We start from the raw sequence: 21,079 nt of genomic DNA, 5'->3' as shown, positions 1-21,079 counted from the left end.
GGCAAGGTTGTGGAGAAATAGGAACCCTCATTGACTGTTGGTGGAAATGTAAGTTGGTACAACCAATGTGGAAAGTAATATGGAGACTCCTAAAAAGGATGACTATAGAGGTACCAACAGAACCAGAATCTTTTATTGGGCATTTACCCTAAAAGCTCCAAGCCTCAGCTCAGAAATATTTGCTCAACCATGTTTATAGCTGCTCAATTCTTAATAGCTAAGAGCTGGAATCAACCAAGATGTCCATCATTAGATGAATGGATAACTAAGATGTGGTATAGCTACATGATGGTATTCTACCCAGCAGTAAGGAAAAATGACACAGTGAAATTTGAAAAGTGGTCAAACTTGGAACAGATCATTCTCAGTGAACTCACTCAATCACAGAAAGATAATCATCATATGGTCTCACTCATCTGTGGTTCCTAACCTGAATCTGCCCATAATGCTGGCATACCTAATAAACATCTTGAGAATTGGACAATAGGGATGGTGGGGCAGGAGTGGAGGATAAAGGGGGGGGGGACAAGAAAACTGGACCCAAATGGAAATGATACCATAAAATCCTACATCCTGAAAAACATACTAAAAAGTTGAACCTTCATCAGGTGCTTAGAGAGAATACCTGGTTCACAGGGGCCTCGACTATAAAAACTATCTTCAATCTACTGGGTTTTTTCCCCCCTCTCTCTCTTTTCTCTCTTTCTATTTTATATTATTTATAGTTTTCTTCCTTCTTCTCCCTTGGCACTGACCTGTAACTACCAGTACCAGCATGCGTGTAACATCCACAGTGAGCTGTGATCAGAGAGACCTGCAAGGTTTTCCAAAAGAAGACAGAATTCTGTCAGAGTATTTGATGACCCACCAAAGGTTAATGGTAAGACCCTACTGCCAAAGATACCATATGCTGTTGGGATGGAACATGGGAGTGACCTGGCTGTAAACTGGAAGAGAGTCAATCTACAGACAGTTGGCTTGTCTAGTGCCAGAAGGTGTTACATGAGTGACTGGGGGGAAATGATCAACATCTGTCTAAGCAACTCATGGTCTAAGCTACTCAGCACACAGCTGTGGTGGGTTACCAACTGGTCTTGATTTGGATAATGAATATGCTCAGTGGAAAGGAACCCATACCTGGAACAAAGAACCAAGTCACAACCATATCCCAAAACAAGACCACTTTCCAATATCAAGCTCCCACCAATAGTGGGTTACAAGAAGGCCTACACCATTAAATTCTCTCTAAAATAATAATGGGTATCCATGTATCTTGCACTGATCTTGTAAGGGTCCGAGAATCACTGAAGAAAGACCACAGATTCAAATAGTATGTAAAAGCAAAGAGTGTTTATTTTGCAGAGTCAGCCAGCATGCGGGGGTCAACCATTCATATAAAAATGGTGACCCCAAGAGGAGCTCACAGGCTCTTTTATGCATAACTAAGGAAGGTTCTGATGGGCAATTAGTTCTACAGTTTGACTGGCTAATTTGATCAAGGATTGCATTTGGTTGGTCTATAATTATATCTATAAATCTTTGATTGGTTGGGGCTGAGAGACCTTGAATTTCCAGGAAGTGACCCAGCTTTCTTCCAGCCAGGACAGTCACTGATTACTGGCCTTTTGTTCTAATTTTAGGCCTAGCCTGGGAGGTGTTTTGCTGAAACCTATCATGGCATCAATTTAATTCTTTCATTCCTCCCTTGAGTACAGTCTCATCTCAAATCCTTAAGATGTTTCCAGAGGTTGATATTGTTGCTAAGCGACCTAAGGGACCATTAGTTGTACTGTGGCTAAGCATTCTTTAACAAATTTGATTAATGCATTGATGATACATGGTCTGCAAGTAAGAGTGAGCAACAGGAGAATAAGTGTTAGGGAGGAGATCAGGGTTGTTAGCCAGGGGGTCCAGTTGAATAGTGACTCGTACCAGTTTTGATTTTCTTGTCTAATTTTGGTCCTTTCTTTTAGTCTCTTCTGGAAAATGGCCAGGCTATCCCTAATAACACCTGAATTGTTCACATAGAAACAACATTGCTCTCCTAAAACCTGACAGAGTCCCCCTTGCTGTAGGAAAAGTAAGTCTAGTACCCTTCTGTTTTGTAGAACCACCTCAGCCAGTGAATCCAGGGACCATTCTAAGTGATGGACTGACTTTTCTAATTGGGCAAGATCAGAATCTATTAGGTTAGTCAAGGCCTGATAAGTCTTTAATTAGGGCCATTGTACCAGTACCAATCCCTGAAGCTATACCAGTCCCTATCAAAGTTGGAAGAGGGATTGCTGATATTCCAAATCACATTTTCAACTATAATGATGATATTCTAGGGTTTCTATATAGTCATCCAAAGGGAGGTAGTAAACCTGAGGAAACAGAGTAACTAGGATACATAGATTGGTAGTGTTTTGAAGGATCTGTGGGTGAATACAAGGAGTTAGTTCCATAGTGCATGCAAATCAAGTCCCATTAGGGGGCACCAGATAGAAGTTACCAGTGTCTGCAGTAAGAGTGTGATGACAGACATGTTTGAGTTGGGGAAAGTTATCCAGTTTTCCTCCTGCACACATAGTCCTTTCCCAGTGACAGATTGTAGGGTAAGGACTGGGGACTTTCTCCATGAACATCGTGCACCATTCCTAGAGGTACTGCAATACCAGGTTGATGAGTGGAGTGGATGGAGAAAGCTCCTATTCCAACTCTGAGCTACAAAATCCATTTAATATATTGTCCTCGGATAGAGGATGTATCAGATATTAAACTGATAAGAAGAACAGATACTACACTTGATCTTAGCCAAAAGGCCAAGAAGCAATTAATTATCTTTCTTATAAGGCTATTAAAAAATTACACCAAATTGATTAATCCTATTACTAACAAGAAAGTAGTCTTAATACAATTTTATGTCATTAATACCAATAACACACTTGGAAATGACTTTATTAGAAGTAACTAAGGCAAATTGTATTGTTATCTTGAGGCAGGCTGGCCTAGAAGTCAGGTCAGTTTTCTCCTCCTTTTAAGTACATTACAATTTTTTTTAAATTTTTTAAAATTTTATTTTTTATTTGAGAGCGACAGACACAGAGAGAAAGACAGAGAGAGAGAGAGAGAATGGGCGTGCCAGGGCTTCCAGCCTCTGCAAACGAACTCCAGACGTGTGCGCCCCATTGTGAATCTGGCTAACGTGGGACCTGGGGAACCGAGCCTCGAACCGGGGTGCTTAGGCTTCACAGGCAAGTGTTTACTGTTAAGCCATCTCTCCAGCCCCACAATTTTTTTTTTTAATACCTGACAAATTATAGGTTACCACTTTAGAGAGAATTCTGTTGTTTTGAATAATTTTTTATGAAAGTTGAAGTTGACCTAGAACATAAATTTAGTAATTATATTTATGATATCATGTAACAAAGTATACACTATTTTTACATAAAACTTTAGTTCTTTATCGGCTGTAGTTAAATGTGACCTCTTTTTTTGTCACTTTTTGGTGCACTGTTGTGGCTGGGTAGGGCTTGTATCACATTTGATCAGCCCTGCCTTACTCCCGGCACTCCACAGGGGTCCAGTCTAGTACATGTGGAGGTAATGGCCAAGAAGACTGCTGGGAGGCCAAGGATTATGACTATCTGAAGGGGAAAGCGGGGGCTCCAGGACTGCCAGGAGGCCTCTGAAGAAGGCGGCCTTTTCTTTTTTAGCTGTAAGGAGAGTTTTTAGTGATTGGGCTTCCCAGGAAAGTTGGCGAGTCACCTGTCAAGTGACTGTTTCTAAATCACAATCTAGAGTTACAGGGGCACAGAAGTGACATGACTTAGGCATGTAAAGATAAGGTGGCAGGTCTGCTATGGGGGCTGTGGGAGGTGGACAGTCAGGGTTGTGATACCTGGCAACCTCACCCTCTAGCTCTGATTCCTCATCTAGGGAAAGAAGGGCATTAGGGGGAGTGGTAACTGCAGATTTGGAGAGAATAGGATAAATGGAGTCAGGGCAGGTGGGTCAATCTTGGGCATAGGAATAATGTCAGAGGGGCATTGTGAAGTTGGATCATTTGTCCTGCCTAGTGCCTTTGCCTGGGAGCTGCTGCCCTGGTGCCTGCCTGGAGGGCAGAGCAGCTCAGGAGAGGGAGTTGCTGCAGCAGCAGCAGTAGCTACGTGGGAATCCTGATGGCTGGAAGTTAGTTCATGAATAGAAGGGGTTTGGCTAGGTTTAAGGTTATATTTAAGAAAGAATTCTCCATCCCTAACAACTTTTGAAACATCCGTTTGGCATCGGTGAACCTAAAGTACATCATTTATTAAGTTCCAATAGGAGAAGATCTGAACTGGGATGTTTTCAGGGCCAAAAGTCCTATAGTAATCTTTTAAACAATCTCCCACTCTCCCCCATCTTTTTTCATCAACGGTACCTTCCCGGGGAAACCATGGACATAACTCTTCTAAGAAGAGAAAAAAGTGAACAAGATCTTTTTTCTTAACTTTTGCCCCATGAGTCTTGAGGGAGTCTTTAAGTCCCTGGATGAAAAGTTCCTGCTTACTTAGGGTCTGTCCCATGATAGCAAAGGAAAGAGGAGAAACAGCAGGACCAAAGGGGAACGTTCCCAGTCGGAGAACTGGAATGGGGGATTCCCCAGTGAGCTTGACAAAAGCCTATCCACAAATTTAAGAATCTGGCACCCGGAGACTTCTGGGTAAGATGGCAGGGTATGTACCACACCAAAGCAGCCTGGGGGGAAAAAAGACCAGAAAAACTCAGCAAAATACACACTTTTACTAAAAAGTGAGGTGCATAGAAATTGAAGCAGCAGCAGAGAAGTAGAAGAGATCCAGAACATCCAGAGCCCACACAGGCCAGCAAAAGTGGCCCTGGCAACTCTGCCAACCACGGCAGTGGCGGCGCATGAGAAAGCCACCAGACTTGGCTCCAGCTGCAGGAAAAGCCAGGTACAGGGAGCTTCCACTCACACCAGCACTCTCCACAACTCAGGAAATGTGAAGGGAGAGCGGCAGTGAGCAATGGAGGAGCAGACCACAAGGTAGAAGAACACATGGAACAATGAGAGAACCAGAAGAGCTGTGACTCCCTCCCCTCCCCCACTGCCTGAGCCCAGCTCCAGTGAATAGAGCAGCAGTCCCGGGACCCAGCCACACCAACTTGGGATGACAGCAGGACCCAAGTGGGAGCAGAGTCCGGTAGCAACATCAGTGGCCTAAGCACCGGTAACAGAGGCCCCAACAGCAGCAGACCCAATAGCGGCAGCAGCAGCAGACCCAGGAGTGACAGCAGCAGCAGAACCAGCAGCAGTAGCTTCAGTGGAAGCTGCAGCAGACCCAGCAAGAGCAGCTTCAGTGGCAGCAGTGGCAGTGGACCCAACAGCAGCAGCAGCAGCAGCAGCAGTGGCTCCAGAAGTGGCAGCTACAGCAGCAGCAGCAGCAGCAGTAGGCCCAGCAGCAGCAGCTTCAGCTGCTCACAGACCCAGCAGAGGCAGCTTTAGCAGCAGCAGTTCCAGCAGCGGGGGTGCTGATCTGCAGGGCCAAAGTTGCCAATCTCGGTTTGCCCCACAGGAAAAGCCAGGGCCCAGCTACAGAAATCAGAACAGCAGCCCGACGACCAGGCAGCAACTTGACTGAGACCAAAATCATCAAAGGTAACTGGGATTGGACCAGGGAAGGTCTCACTTGGTCACAAGCTGACTTGGATCCCTCATCTGACCAGAAATCTTAACCTCTATGTTGATAGAGGATCTGGTTGTTATAATAACTACTCTGGCATACATACATACTTGGGGCTGTTTTTGATTGAATGGGTACAGTGTTTAGTTAACTTTTAGAATCTACCTGTATTTTATTCCACTCAGCCTACATGAATACTCCCATAGCAGGGAAACTCAACCCCTAGGAGCACCTTTGTAGATACTCTGAGAGTCTTAAGAGCCACACCTAAAACCTTAGGCTGCTACCCTGAAAATATATAACATCAAATCAATCGATACAGCCAAGAATACACAGCCAGCTAGAAAATCCAAGCATTAACTTAATCCAAGATGCAAAAATATATACATTATAACACAAGAAACACTAAAAAGCAAGATGATATAAATCCACCTAAAAGTATTAATGCATCAGCAATGACCTCCAGTGAGAACGAGTTAGAGGAAATGCCTGAGAAAGATTTCAAAAGAATGATTGTAAATATGTTCAAAGAAGTCAGAGAACAAATCAAAGGAGTCAAAGAGGAACTTAAAGAGGAAATCAAAGGAATCGAAGAAGATGCAGGACACCATTTCATGAAATAAAGAAGGCAATACAAGACATAAATAAGGAAATAGAAGATAACAACTGTCAACCATGGTTACTTTATCCTGCAAAGTTATCCATTCAAATAGACGGTGAAATAAGGACTTTCCATGACAAAAGCAGCTTAAAGGAGTATTTGAAGACAAAACCAGCTCTGCAGAAAATACTTGATAGAATCTTCCATGCTGAAAAAAAAGGAAAAGCACACATATAAGGAACCTAGAAAAAAACAAGCAATAAGCAAATACTAGCTAACACAAGAGAGCACAGGTAGAACCGGAACCACACACACACAAAAAAGGCAAACATAAATACACACCTTTCAATAATATCTCTTAATATCAATGGCCTCACTGCCTCAACGAAAAGACATAGGTTTGCAGACTGGGTTAAAAAGCAGGATCCTACAATTTGTTGTCTCCAAGAAACTCACCTTTCTACAAAGGATAGATATTATCTTAGGGTGAAAGGTTAGAAGACAGTGTTTCAAGCAAATGGGCCTAGAAAACAAGCAGGGGTTAGTATCCTAATATCTGACAAGGTACACTTTAGTCCAACATTAGTCAAGAAAGATAAAGAAGGTCACTTTATATTGATTAAGGGCACACTCCAACAGGAGGACGTTACAATTGTAAACATATATGTAACTTACATGGGGGCTCCCAAATTCATCAAACAAACACTATTAGAATTAAGGTTACAGATAACACCAAACACAGTGGTGGTGGGTGACTTCAACACCCCACTCTCATCAATTGACAGGTCATCCCAGGAAAAAAATAAACAGAGAGGCATCTGGACTAAATGAGGTCATAGAAGGAATGGATTTAACAGATATATACAGGACATTTCATCCAAAGGCTGCAGAATGTACATTCTTTTCAGCAGCACATGGAACATTTTCTAAAATAGACCATATATTAGGACACAAAGCAAATCTTAACAAATTCATGAAAATTGAAATAATTCCTTGCATTCTATCTGACCATAATGGAATTAAACTACAAATCAGTAGCAAGAAAGGCTATAGAGCATACACAAAATCATGGAAACTAAACAATACACTACTAAATGATGAATGGGTCAATGAAGAAATTAAGAAGGAAATCAAAAATTTTATAGAGTCAAATGATAATGAGAATACGACATATCAAAATCTCTGGGACACAATGAAGGTAGTTCTAAGAGGTAAATGTATGGCCTTAAGTGCCTATATTAAGAAATTAGAAAGGTTGCAAGTAGACGAATTAATGCTTCACCTTAAAGCCTTGGAAAAAGAAGAACAAGGCAAGCCAAAAACAGTAGGAGGGAAGAAATAATAAAGATTAGGGCAGAAATTAATGAAATAGATACAAATAAAATAATCCAAAGAATTAATGAAACAAAGAGTTGGTTCTTTGAGAGGATAAACAAGATTGATAAACCCTAAGCAAATCTGACCAAAAGAAAGAGAGAAGAGACACAAATTAATAAAATTGGAGCTGAAAAAGGTAACATCACAACAGATTCCAGAGAAATTCAAAAAATCATAGGGACATAGTATAAAAGCATATACTCCACAAAGTATGAATATCTGAAAGAAATGGATGATTTCCTTGATTTATATGACCTACCCAAATTAAATCAAAATGAGATTAATCACTTAATAGACCTATAACAAACATGGAGATCTGAACAGTTATCAATAATCTCCCAACTAAGGAAAGCCCAGGCCCAGATGGATTCACTGCTGAATTTTTTTTTTAATAATTTTTTTTAAATTTATTTATTTGAGAGCGACAGACACAGAGAGAAAAAGACAGATAGAGGAAGAGAGAGAGAATGGGCACGCCAGGGCTTCCAGCCTCTGCAAATGAACTCCAGACGCGTGCGCCCCCTTGTGCATCTGGCTAACGTGGGACCTGGGGAACCGAGCCTCGAACCGGGGTCCTTAGGCTTCACAGGCAAGCACTTAACCGCTAAGCCATATCTCCAGCCCTCACTGCTGAATTTTACCAGCCCTTTAAGGAAGAGCTAACACCATTGCTTCTTAAGCTTTTCCAGGAAATAGAAAAAAGAAGGAAATTCTACCAAACTCCTTCTATGAGGCCAGCATCACCCTTATACCAAATCCAGGCAAAGATAGAACACAAAAAGAAAATTATAGACCAATCTCCCTCATGAACATTGATGCAAAAATTCTCAACAAAATATTGGCCAAGAAAATACAAGAGTATATCAAAAAGATCCTTCACCCTGACCAATTAGGCTTTATCCCAGAGATGCAGGGATGGTTCAACATACACAAATCTATATATGTAATACATTATATAAATGGGTTAAAGGACAAAAATCACATGATCATCTCATTGTATGCAGAGAAAGCATTTGACAAAATCCAACATCCCTTCATGAAAAAAGTCCTACAGAGACTGGGAATAGAAGGAACATATCTCAATATAATAAGAGCTATTTATGACAAGCCTACAGCCAACATATTACAATTGGGGAAAAACTGGAAGCTTTTCCACTAAAATCAGGAACAAGACAAGGGTGGCCACTGTCCCCACTTTTATTTAATATAGTTTTGGAAGTCTTAGCCATAGCAATAAGGCAAGAGACACACATAAAAGGGATACAAATTGGAAAGGAAGAGATCAAGTTATCATTATTTGCAGATGACATGATTCTATACATAAAGGACCCTAAAAACTCTAGTAGCAAACTGTTAGAGCTGATCAAAACCTACAGGCATGTAGCAGGATACACAATAAATACACAGAAATCAGTACCCTTCATATATGCTAACAACAAACACATAGAGGATGAAATCAGAGAATCGCTCCCATTCACAATTGCATCAAAAAAATTAAAGTACCTTGGATTAAACCTAACCAAGGAAGTAAGGAATCTCTACAATGAAAACTTTAAAACACTCAAGCAAAAAATTGCAGAAGACACTAGAAAGTGGAGAAACATCCCTTGTTCCTGGATTGGAAGAATCAATATTGTGAAAATAGCAATCTTACCTAAAGCAATCTACACATTTAATGCAATCCCTATCAAAATTCCAAAGGCTTTCTTCATGGAATTAGAAAAAACAATCCAAAAATTCATTTGGAATCAGAAAAAACCTCGAATATCTGAAATAATACTGAACAACAAAAATAAGGCTGGTGGTATCACCATACCTGATTTCAACCTATACTACAGAGCCATAGTAACAAAAACAGCATGGTACTTGCACATAAACAGACATGTGGATCAATGGAACAGAAGAGAGGACCCAGATGTAAGTCCAGGTAGCTATAGCCACCTGATATTCAATAAAAATGCCAAAAATACTCATTGGAGAAAAGACAGCCTCTTCAGCAAATGGTGTTGGGAAAACTGGATCTATATCTGTAGAATGATGAAAATAGATTCTTCTCTCTCTTCATGCACAGGAACTAAGTCCAATTGGATTAAAGACTTTAACATCAGACCTGAAACTCTGAAACTGCTAGAGGAAAAAAGTAGGAGAAACCCTTCAACATATTGGTCTTGGCAAAGACTTTCTGAATACAAGCCCAGTTGCTCAGGCAATAAAACCACAGATTGATCACTGGGACCTCATGCAATTACTAAGATTTTGCAATGCAAAGGACACAGTGAAAAAAGCAAAGAGGCAACCTACAGAATGGGAAAAAAATCTTTGCCAGTTATATATCTGATAGAGGATTAATATCTAGGATATACAAAGAACTCAAAAAGTTAAGTAATAAGAAATCTAACAAGCTAATTAAAAAATGGGCAATGGAACTAAATAAAGAGTTCTCAATAGAAGAAATACAGATGGCATATAAACATCTAAAAAAAAAAAAGTTCTACATCCCTAGTCATCAGGGAAATGCAGATTAAAACTACATTGTGATTCCATCTAACTCCTGTCAGATTGTCTACTATCATGAAAGCAAATGACCATAAATGCTGATGGGGATGTGGAAAAAGAAGAACCCTTCCACACTGTTGGTGGGAATGCAATCTGGTCAAGCCATTGTGGAAATCAGGGTGGAGGTTCCTAAAACAGCTAAAAATTGATCTACCATATGACCCAGCTATAGCCCGCCTAGGCATATATCCCAAGGACTCATCTCATTTCCTTAGAAGTACGTGCTCAACCATGTTTATTGCTGCTCAATTCATAATAGCTGGAAAAGGAACCAGCCTAGATGTCCCTCAACTGATGAGTGGATAATGAAGATATGGCACATTTATACAATGGAGTTCTACTCAGCAGTAAAGAAAAATGAAGTTATGAAATTTTCAGAAAATTGATGGATCTGGAAAGGATTATACTAAGTGAGGTATCCCAGGCCCAGACAGCCAAGTGCCAAATGTTCTCCCTCATATGTGGATCTCAGCTCCACATGATTGGGCTTCTGCATGAGAAGGAAAATAGTTAGTCGCAGAGGCCAGTAAGTTAAAAATGAGATATAGAGGGAAGAGAAAGGAAGGGAGGAGGGTACTTAATAGGTTGGTATTGTATATATGTAAGTTGAATGATTGAGATGGGGAGGTGATTTGATGGAGAATGGAATTTCAAAGAGGAAAGTGTGAGGTGGGCGAGGGAGGGTATTAACATGGGATATTTTTTATAATCATGGAAAATGTTAATAAAACTTGTGAAAAGATAAAAAAAATAATGAGACTATTTTGAAGATAAAGCTGGCAAAATTTATTAATATGGAATAAATGTATATTGAGAATGATTCCAAGTTAATATGATTCTCACTCACAAGTGCAGTTCAATCTACACTCAATTAGTATGACCAAGTCCCATCACTCATGGGGCCTGGTGTGTGATGGCTGTCAAGTATGCAGCTATTGCTTTTCTTAATATTTATTCCCTTATATTAATGCTACTCTCACTTTTAGTAGAGAATCTTCTCTTTTCAGATGGCAGTGACCTTGGGACGACTCAGAAGGTATCATAGTGCTGGAAAGAAGTGACTGGAGTACTGAGTAACAACTCGATCATACCTTCCAAGGCTCAGGATCTAATGCGGAAGAGGTGGCAGAAGGAATGTAAGAGCCAAAGGAAGGGTAGGACTCCTTACAACGTTCTCCCTCCAGACATAAAATGGCCTGGATATCCATGACCTCATAGTGCCTGACACTACCTGCATAAGACCATCATAAGAGGCAAAGATCATGACATCAAAATAAAAGAGAGACTGATTGAGATGGGGAGAGGATATGATGGAGAATGGAATTTCAAAGGGGAAAGTGGATGGAGGGTGGGTATTACCATGGGATATTTTTTTATAATCATAGAAAATGTTAACAAAAATTGAGGAAAAACAATAGTAGAACTGCAGGGGGAAAAAAAAACGTGACTTGTTGCCTCAGGCTAAAGATAGTTCAAAGTCTGGGATGTAGTGATGAGCTTGGTAACATTTTTAGCCCTCCCTCCAGCCCATTTTTGATTATATTTTCAGTTCAGTTTTAAAAAATACTTTGTTTATTTGAGAGGGAGAGAGACAGACAAAGAAAGGGGGACAGAGAGAGAGAGAGAATGAATGAGTGCATGTGCCAAGGCCTTTAGTCACTGCAAATGAACTCCAGTGCATGTGCCATCTTGTGCATATGATTTTACGTGGACACTGGGGACTCAAACCTGGGTCCTTTGGCCATCTCTCCAGTTCTTACCCCATCTCCACCCCCTCCCTTTAAGGAGTGCCACTGGTAGCCTAGGCAGCTGGCCTCTGGGCACCAGCAGGCCCCAGGAGGCTGGCGAGCTGAGCAGCTGGTGGAGCAGACCCTTGCTGCACAGTCCGCAGCGACTCCAGGGTTGGAAGAGGATACATGCACGCTTGGAGCGCATCGCAGCGACCAAGTAGAGGAATTGATGGAAACATGGGCTTGCAGCGCTTCCACTGTGACATGGGGCACAGAGGGCACCTAGCGCAGGCAGGAGCTCTGGTCCCCCATTGTCACTGCACTGGCTGCTATGCCCAGTTCTCAGCAACGCCAGTGACCACCAAGGAGAACCAAAGACGTATGTAAAAACAGGGAGCTTTATTTTGGGCTTAAGCTTAGACTCTTGACTTCAACAGCACAGTGGATCCATACAAGAGCCCTGAGCAGCAGGGGGGCAGGTTTTTCTTTATAAGGATTTGAACAAAGAAGTAGGGGAATGGTTACATGATTGGTAGATTTAAGCAGTAACTGCACTTATGTTTTGCTGATAGGCTTAGGATGCTGGTGGGCAGGGGGCTAGGGGAATTTCAAGCAAATTAGGTAATCTTTATTGTGATTGGCTATGTGTGTTTGAGGTATTTAAGCAACTTATCTTATGACCATAGAAATGTATGGCATAAGCAGTTTGTGGTCTTTTTTCAGTAACTGTTAAATTCTTATCTAAACCTTGCCAGGAAACAGAAACTTAGGCCTACTGGTGACTCTGAAGCCTGTCATGGCATCTCTCTGGTTCCTGAGTCCTTCATTGCCCCCCTCTACTTGTAACTTAAGAGGACCCAATCTTGGGTCTTTATTAGGGAAGAGACTGTAAAGGATAGTACTGGGTTCTTAGCACCATGAGTTGTACTGTGTTAATTCATTCCTTGACAAAAGAGATTAGTTCATTGATTATGCAGGATCCAATGGTTAGTAACAACAATAATAGAATCAGGGGTCCAGCTAGGGCTGAAAGCAAGGTCGTTAGCCATGGGGACCATGGATTCATACCAATTTTGATTCTGTTGCCTAGCTTTAGCCCTTTCCTCTAGTTTCTTGCAGGATCATGGCTAAGCTAGCTCTAATGATACCTGAATTGTTGGTATAAAAACAACATTGCTCTCCCAGGGTTTGGTATAGTTCTCCTTGTTGTAGGAAGAGTAGATTTAATCCCCTTTTATTTCTCCCTCTCATGAGAAGATACTCCAACTGCTTTAGGGGACTGGGATGAAGACATCAGATCATTTACTATTGCCTGCTGAATGGGACATGAAGTGGGGATTTGTTGCAGTTAGAGAGTCTCTCCCAGAGAGGGGAACTATTTTAATGACCACAGAGTGTAGGAAGGTAGTTTTGGAAGAGAACATTGGGGAGAAAGAATAAAAGTAAGGAGTTAATAAGAAGTGAGCACACAGCAAACTGGTCGTTTTTGAGGTTAAGGGAATTCATGTTGTATTGTCTCAGAACCATTTGAGCATAAGCTGGCTGAGATTTTCTTCCAGAACTGTTCATTAAACGGCACAGTAGTATTTGACATGGCTTGTAAAACAGATGAAATGTTAGCAGAGTTATCAGAAACATATACACAACATTTAACCTTGATAATAGAGAGTTATTGGGTGCCATTAAAGGCTGTACAAATATATTTTTTTGGTCTCAGAACTTATTTACATATTTTAGATTTGAAAATAACCCTTTGAACATCTATAGTTTTTTTTTTCTTTATTATAGAATTAGAACTATGGGGAAAAGATGTCTTAATGTTTGTTTCCCCTCTTGGAAAGCTCTTGTGTTACTTAATAGGCCATTCATCTATGTAAGGTATTTTTTTTAATCTTTGGTTATACATTTCTCTCTGAGTGGTTAAGACCATGCAGATAGCCAAATTTTAAATTTTAAGGATTAGTTTTGGAGGTTAATAATGGTTCTCCAAAGAGACTTTAGGGACACAGGAGTAGCCCTATAGCTTACTGGTGTCTTTTGTCTGTTAGGATGAGTCAGGGCCATGCTGGCCAAGTAGTTTTCCCTTCTTTGGGAAGTCAGGAGGACTGATTATGACTCTCCTGTTTCAGACTGTACACCAATTTTGTTTGGGTCTCCATATCCTCCCTGTTCAGGAAGACAGGTGACTTACCAGGGAGCCAATGTAGAAGTGTCCCATCTCCTCTAGTGGCCTCATGACCTGGGAGCACAGGCCAAAATATTGGTGCCTCTTGCTCTGATGATTCCAATTGGCTTTGGCTTCTACATAGGTAATTAACATACTTAGAAAGGAAGTTACACCAGCGTGGATCTATGTACACATAGAGCACATTTGATTACTGAAATAGATTCGGTTAAAGAATGGTACAGGGGCTTCTAAAATTATTTTGTCCTATCTTTAAAATTTTTGTTGTACTGTGGCAGCATAAGCTTTATATATGAGTTATAGAAAGTAGGCATATCTCACATTTTAAATATCTAACACTTATAAATATAGACAGAACCTGTTACCAGTCTTGAAAACAGTACCAATTGGCTTACAAACTAATTTAACCTAGAAATTGTCAGAAAAGGACAAGTAAGACAATATAAAGTCTTAGCACCTGTGTCTGAAAACATCTTTGATTAGTTCAGATACCAGTGTGGGTACAAATTACCCAGAGAACATTAAAAACAGAACCACAGAGCTTGACTATTACTTTCTATTCTCTCTCAGATGAGGACCATTGTTTGAGCATGAGGCTGTACCCTAAAGTAGGGAATATGTCTTAAGAGTTAATTTTGGCCCCTCAGCCTCGCCTGTCTTGCAGCTTTGAGAAGGCTGAGGCCTCGCCTGCATCTGAGCATTGTCTTTCTGCTTCAGCCAGTCTCAGGGATAAAAACCCTGAGCCCCTGCGGCTGCTGGGGGTGGGGTGGGGGGGGTGGGGGAGGTGGGGAGCTGTTCTCCCAGCTCTAGAAGCAGCGGAGCTGCAGCTGGGGCTCAGGCCACTGGCGGTTGCAGGGGCTGCGCGGTGCACCCTCTTTCAGTGGTGCTTCCCCGCCAAGTGTGGGGCACACAGGCCGCCCTTGCCCACCCAGGACCCGCACACCTGTTGGGACCGGAGGCAGGGTGGGGGGAAGGTAGTGAGGTGAAGACGGTGCCCAGCAGGCACCCTGCCATGGACTGTCCTTGGGGACCCTGAGAAGTTTTCCAGAACCTCCCTGAGCAGCTCGGTGAGGCCTTGTCCTGGCTTCCCCGCCTGCTCAGTTGTTCGAGAAAGGAAGGATGGCAAAATGCTTCGCTTTTTGTGCAAGGAAAATGTAAATGACTGACCCAACACAGTGACACCTTAGTGACTTGTGCTGCGATAGAGTTGCATTGGGGTTTCAGCTAGTGTAGCCAGGAAGAATCCCTTCCCCTCTGCCATCATTCTCTCTCTCATTCCATCTGGCTCTATCCTTTCTGCCTCAGACACCATTCCATGTTGTTATGAGGCAGTTAGCTTCAGACATAGGAGCTATTGTGTGTGGTTTTTAGTTTCATTCATTCATCTCTATGTGGGTTTTGAGCAGCATCAGGCTCTTTCTTCCTCTCCTTGGCACAGCTACCACCTGGTAACAATATGTAATTTTAAAGAATGACTTGTCATTGTATTTGGCTTTGAATGAGTATGGTCTATGGTAGGTTGTTTTGCGTAGTGTGTGTGGAGGAGAGTTTTGTTTTCTGGTTTTAAAATAGGGCATGTATGGTTTAAACCCCCAGGTAAAAATACATTGTTTAGCTGGGCATGATGGTACTCACCATTAATCATAGCACTGGGGAGGCTGAGGTGGGAAGATCCTTTTGAGTTTAAGGACAGCCTGAGACTACATAGTAAATTCCAGGTCAGCCAGGACTAGAGCAAGATGTACCTTGAAAAACCAAAAATTAAAATAATAAATCAATAAATAATAATAATAATAAACTAAAGTACATAGTTTAATCTTTTATTACTAAAAGAATCTTGTACTGCAGTCATTGTACCTTGAATTTTAGACTTGGGGTTAAGGTTTTCTCTTCCAGAAGACACACAGTATAAAGTAAAGCTCACCTATTTTACAAGGCACATTATGTTTGGTAATTAAGCAGGTGAACACTATTGATACCAAAATAGGAGAATCTCTGATGGAATAAAGCAGCTAGCTTGCCTTATGTAGCGAATATTCTGTATAGTTTCTGCAATCAATATGTGCATACTTTCACAGTTTAGATATTTTCGTGGGCTCAGCCAGTCTATTTATGTATATGTGGTGTTCTAATAGAAATATAGTATAAGTGACATACATGACTTAAAACTTTGTAGTAGCTATGTTAAATAGGGTGACAAGCATAAAGTGAAATTTGTTTTCACAGTATTTTTAAGTCTATATCCAAAATATTATTTCAACATGTTTTCATTACTAAAAGGATTAAGATTTTCCCTGTGTGTGTGTGTGTGGGGGGGCAGATGTACGTGTCCCATGTAAATGAGGCAGAGGAGAACTAAGATGTTCTTTTCTTCCTGTTCCTCCATGTACATTGTCTGCTGCATGCCCAGATTTTTACATGGGTTCTGGGAAATGGAATTTGGCAGTGTCCAGCTGGAAGGCTTAAGGACAAGTGGTCTTAACCACTGAGCAATCTCTCCAGCCCCAAATTTGATTTATTTGCATGTGTATTGTCTGTGGTATACATGTATATATGTATAGGTATTCACATTTGTATAGATACATTTGTGTGAAGGCCAGAGGTTGACATTAGGGCCTCTGCCAGTGAAAACCAACGCCAGACGCATGTGCCACCTTGTGCATCTGGCTTTACATGGGTACTGGGGAATCAAATCTGGGTCCTTAGGCCTTGTAGGCAAGCACCTTAACCACTAAGCCATCACTCCAGTCCCATGTTTGTGCTTTTGTGTTTTTTGAGCTCCTCAATTCAGACACTGACTTAGCATTTGAAATGCTTCGCCTATATTTAGATGTTGAAGAAGGCGAGAAAAATAAGTATTATATGCTGCTAGTTGGGTTTGAAAATTATACCCTCGGAAAATTGGTAGTATCCACAAGTATTAAATACAACTGTTTTCCAACAGTTCGAGAGGCATTGGTGGTATAGTGTTTAGCATAGCTGCCTTCCAGCAGCTTCAAAGAGCTGCATACATAAGTGTACCAAAATATTTTACAAGAGTGTATATCATCATTAAAAGTACTACTGAAGTGAAAACAATCCAAAGTCCATTAAGAGCAGAATGGGTGACAATATTCTGATGCCTTCATGGAATACTTACAATACAGAAGGAAAATAAACCATATAGTTACAGACAATAGTTTGATGGCCTCACAAACATCATGATAACTGGAAGAAACTAGACTCACTGGGTTTGGTAGAACAGGTTTGTCATCCCAGCTATTTAGGAGCGTGAGGTGGGAGTATTGCGAGTTCAAGGCCTTTGTGAAAGTTTTATATAAAAAAGCTTTTGGGCTGGAGAGATGGCTTAGCGGTCAAGGTGCTTGCCTACAAAGCCTAAGGACCCAGGTTCAATTTTCCTGGTCCCATGTAAGCCAGAGACACATGCAACTGGAGTTTGTTTGCAGTGGCTGGAGACCCTGGCACCCCCATTCTCTCTCTTCCTCTCTCTCTGTCTCTCATAAATAAATAAATCTTTTAAAAAGCTTTGTATAAATTTTTCTATGTATTAGACCTCAACTTAAAAGTTTTAAAATTAGGCTGGGCATGGTGATGCACACCTTTAATCCCAGCACTTGGGAGGCAGAGGTAGGAGGATTACCGTGAGTTTGAGACCACCCTGAGATTACATAGCTAATTCCAGGTCAGCCTGAACCAGACTGAGACCCTACCTTGAAAAACAAAAAACAAAAAAACAAAACAACAAAAAATAGGTAAAATCAAGTTTCCTAGTTTTAAAATGTTTAAATGACAGGCTAGGAAAATAGACCACATAAGCATGAGGATTTGGGGTTCCTACTCAGTACCCATACTGGGCATGGTGGTACACACCTGTAATCCCAGTGCTGGAGGGGGTAGAGACAAGTGGATACCTACCAGACTAGACTAATCACTAGGCCAATGAAAGATGTGTCTCAAAAAGCAGGTGGATGGGGTTACCTGAGGAATAACACCTGAGGTTGACCTTTGGCCTGCACATACATTTACACCCATATGTGCCCACACACATACAAATGCATTCACACTCACAGTGAGTGAGCGAGAGACAGAGAGAGAGAAGTTATAGATGAAAAGGGAGTCAGGGATGTAGGCCAGTGGTAGAATGAATGCTTAGCCTGCCTGAAATCCATGGGTTCAGTTCCTAGCCTTGCAAAAACAAAGGACACATGCACACATATTTTTCGTTTATTTATATTTATTTATCTGAGAACGACAGACAGAGAACGAGGCAGATAGAGGGAAAGAGGGAAAATGGGCATGCCAGGGTCTTCAGCCACTGTAAAGGAACTCCAGACACATGCACCCCCTTGTGCATCTGGCTAACATGGGTCCTGGGGAATCGAGCCTTGAACTGGGGTCCTTAGGCTTCACAGGCAAGTGCTTAACCGCTAAGCCATCTCTCCAGCCCATGCACATATATTAATAGATACATACGTAATATTCAATTTCATTATAACTTTACCTAAAATAGAGGTTTTGGCATAGTAAAAAAAAAAAGTTCCATGCATCTGTGAGCTTTCACACATGAGTTATAAGTTTCGGTCCTGGTACCTGGACTTGAATTTTATCAGTTTGATGTAGACTTTACATTTTATATTTTAAACTTAGGTATCACATTAAAATGTTTGTGCACTTTGTCCTGAAGCTTTGTGTTTTGGTTGTGCCTGCATAAGCTGCTACAATAGAATATAGAGTTTCATAGCCTGCTTTTTTAAAAAATGGAATTGATTAACATGCCTGAAAGAGATGAAGGTTCAGCAAACATGAAGAAATATAGAAAACAAGCAGCTTTGGAAGTGAAGTTTAAGCATGATGACAGATGTTTATCACAAGTCTTAAAACTATATAAAGTAGCCAGACATGATTATGCACACCTTTAATCCCAGCACTTGGGAGGCAGAAGTAGGAGGATTGCTTTGAGTTTGAGGCCACCCTGAGACTCCATAGTGAATTCCAGGTCAGCCTGGGTTAGAGTGAGATCCTACCTTGAAAAACAAAAACAAAACAAAAACCTATATAAAGTGGATGGTTTTATGTAGTTAAGTGAGTTACTGAAACTCATTTGGAAAGAAGTAAAAGGTTAAGGACCTGAAAGAACTTGAAATGTTACCCAAATTTTCTTTTGCTAACAAAACATTAAGGAAAAGCAAGTTCTCAGGCTGAAGCGATGGATCACCTGTGAAAGGAAAAGCAAGTTCTCACACTTTCATAGTACAGGAAGATTTCCATCTTGTTTTATAAAGTATAGATTTTATAGGAAAAAAATACACTACTCTTACACTGTACATAGATGTAGAATTCCTAACTAAATTCTTTAGTACTTGAGTTGAGCACTTACTATAAGAATAGAAGAATAATTAGATGTAGACAAATTATTCAATGTAATTCACTACCACAGGCTGAAGAGACACCATACTTGTTATCTGCCAGATGCTGAAAGAGTGTTCTGTTAAATTCAATACCCTTCTGTTGGAAAACTGGGGATAGGATGGAACATATCTAACTTCATCAGCTCTCAGAAATTTTATGTTAAAGTATTAGACATATTCTTTTTAACTTAAGAATAAGAGAAGCTGAGCGTGGTGGCACACACCTTTAATCAGGAGGCAGAGGTAGGAGGATCACTGTGAGTTCAAGGCCATCCTGAGACTACATAATGACTTCCAGGTCAGCCTGTGCTAGAGTGAGACCCTACCTTGAAAAACAAAACGAAACAAAACAAAACCAACAAAAAAAAGAATAAGAGAAAAATATGTGCAGCTCTGGGTTTCATCTGTAGCACTGAGGGGAATGGTGAGGGTACATTATCACAGCACAATAAGAAAAGGAAAATAAATAACACAATAAAATGTAGATAATTGGGCTGGAGAGATGGCTTAGAGGTTAAGCGCTTGCCTGTGAAGTCTAAGGACCCTGGTTGGAGGCTCTATTCCCCAGGACCCAAGTTAGCCAGTTGGATGCACAAGGGGGCACACACGTCTGGAGTTCGTTTGCAGTGGCTGGAGGCCCTGGCGCACCCATTCTCTCTCTCTATCTGCCTCTTTCTCTCTCTGTCGATCTCAAATAAATAAATAAAAATAATCAAAAAAATTTTAAAAGATAGACAATTGTTTATATCCACTATGACTGTTTAGAGAATTAAGAGAACCAGTTGGCAGACTTATGGCAAAAAAAAAAAAATACTAGTGAAATGGGAGCAGGATGCAGGATCTAAGTCCTCAGATTTGCAATTTCCCAAACTCTGACTGTCATTCCAGCAGCTTTAAAACTCTCAAAAGTAGTATCATGTAATTCAGACTGCTCCAAACTGTGTTATCTCATATCAAACTGCTGTTATCTAATCTTAGTTGTAATGCTTAATCTATCATGAAGAGAAGCAAGCAGAATTTTATAATGCTTTCAGGAAATGAAAATGTTCAGTTTTAAATTATATGCTTGCTTGTGGGTTGATAACAGTTTATATGTACATTTTCAAAGATGAAATACATAAAATCTCATTATATGTCATAATTAAAAGGTGAACATTTTCACTTATTTTAAATTTATTTTTATTTTTAAAAATATTTTAAAATTTTATTTACTTATTTATTTGAGAGAGAGAGAGAGCAGGAGAAAATGGGTGCATCAGGGCCTCTAGGCACTGCAAACAAACTCCAGATGCATGCATCCCCTTGTACATCTGGCTTACGTGGGTCGTGGAGAGTCAAACCAGGATCCTTTGGCTTTGCAGGCAAATGCCTTAACCACTAAGCCATCTCTCCAGCCCCCTATTTTAATTTTTTATTGACAACTTCCATAATTATAGAAAATAAACCATAGTAATTCCCCCCTCCCCTACTTTCCCCTTTGCAACTCCACTCTCCATCATATCCCCTCCCACTCTCAATCTGTCTTTCTTTCATTTTCCTATTATGATGGTCTT

General features: G+C 40.8%; 1 non-coding gene across 1 annotated transcript; it reads right to left on the bottom strand.

Annotated features, from left to right (window-relative positions):
* Positions 1-2,623: 2,623 nt before the first annotated feature.
* Positions 2,624-2,816, bottom strand: LOC123460304. Its single transcript, XR_006636884.1, has one exon. It is a non-coding gene; the product is annotated as a U2 spliceosomal RNA (small nuclear RNA).
* Between the last annotated feature and the right edge of the window lie 18,263 nt (positions 2,817-21,079).

Source organism: Jaculus jaculus, chromosome 4 (assembly GCF_020740685.1).
Source record: "Jaculus jaculus isolate mJacJac1 chromosome 4, mJacJac1.mat.Y.cur, whole genome shotgun sequence".
Classification (NCBI taxonomy): Eukaryota; Metazoa; Chordata; class Mammalia; order Rodentia; family Dipodidae; genus Jaculus; species Jaculus jaculus.
The sequence above is the reverse complement of the archived record's forward strand: the minus strand, read 5'-3'. Positions and strand labels throughout refer to the sequence as shown.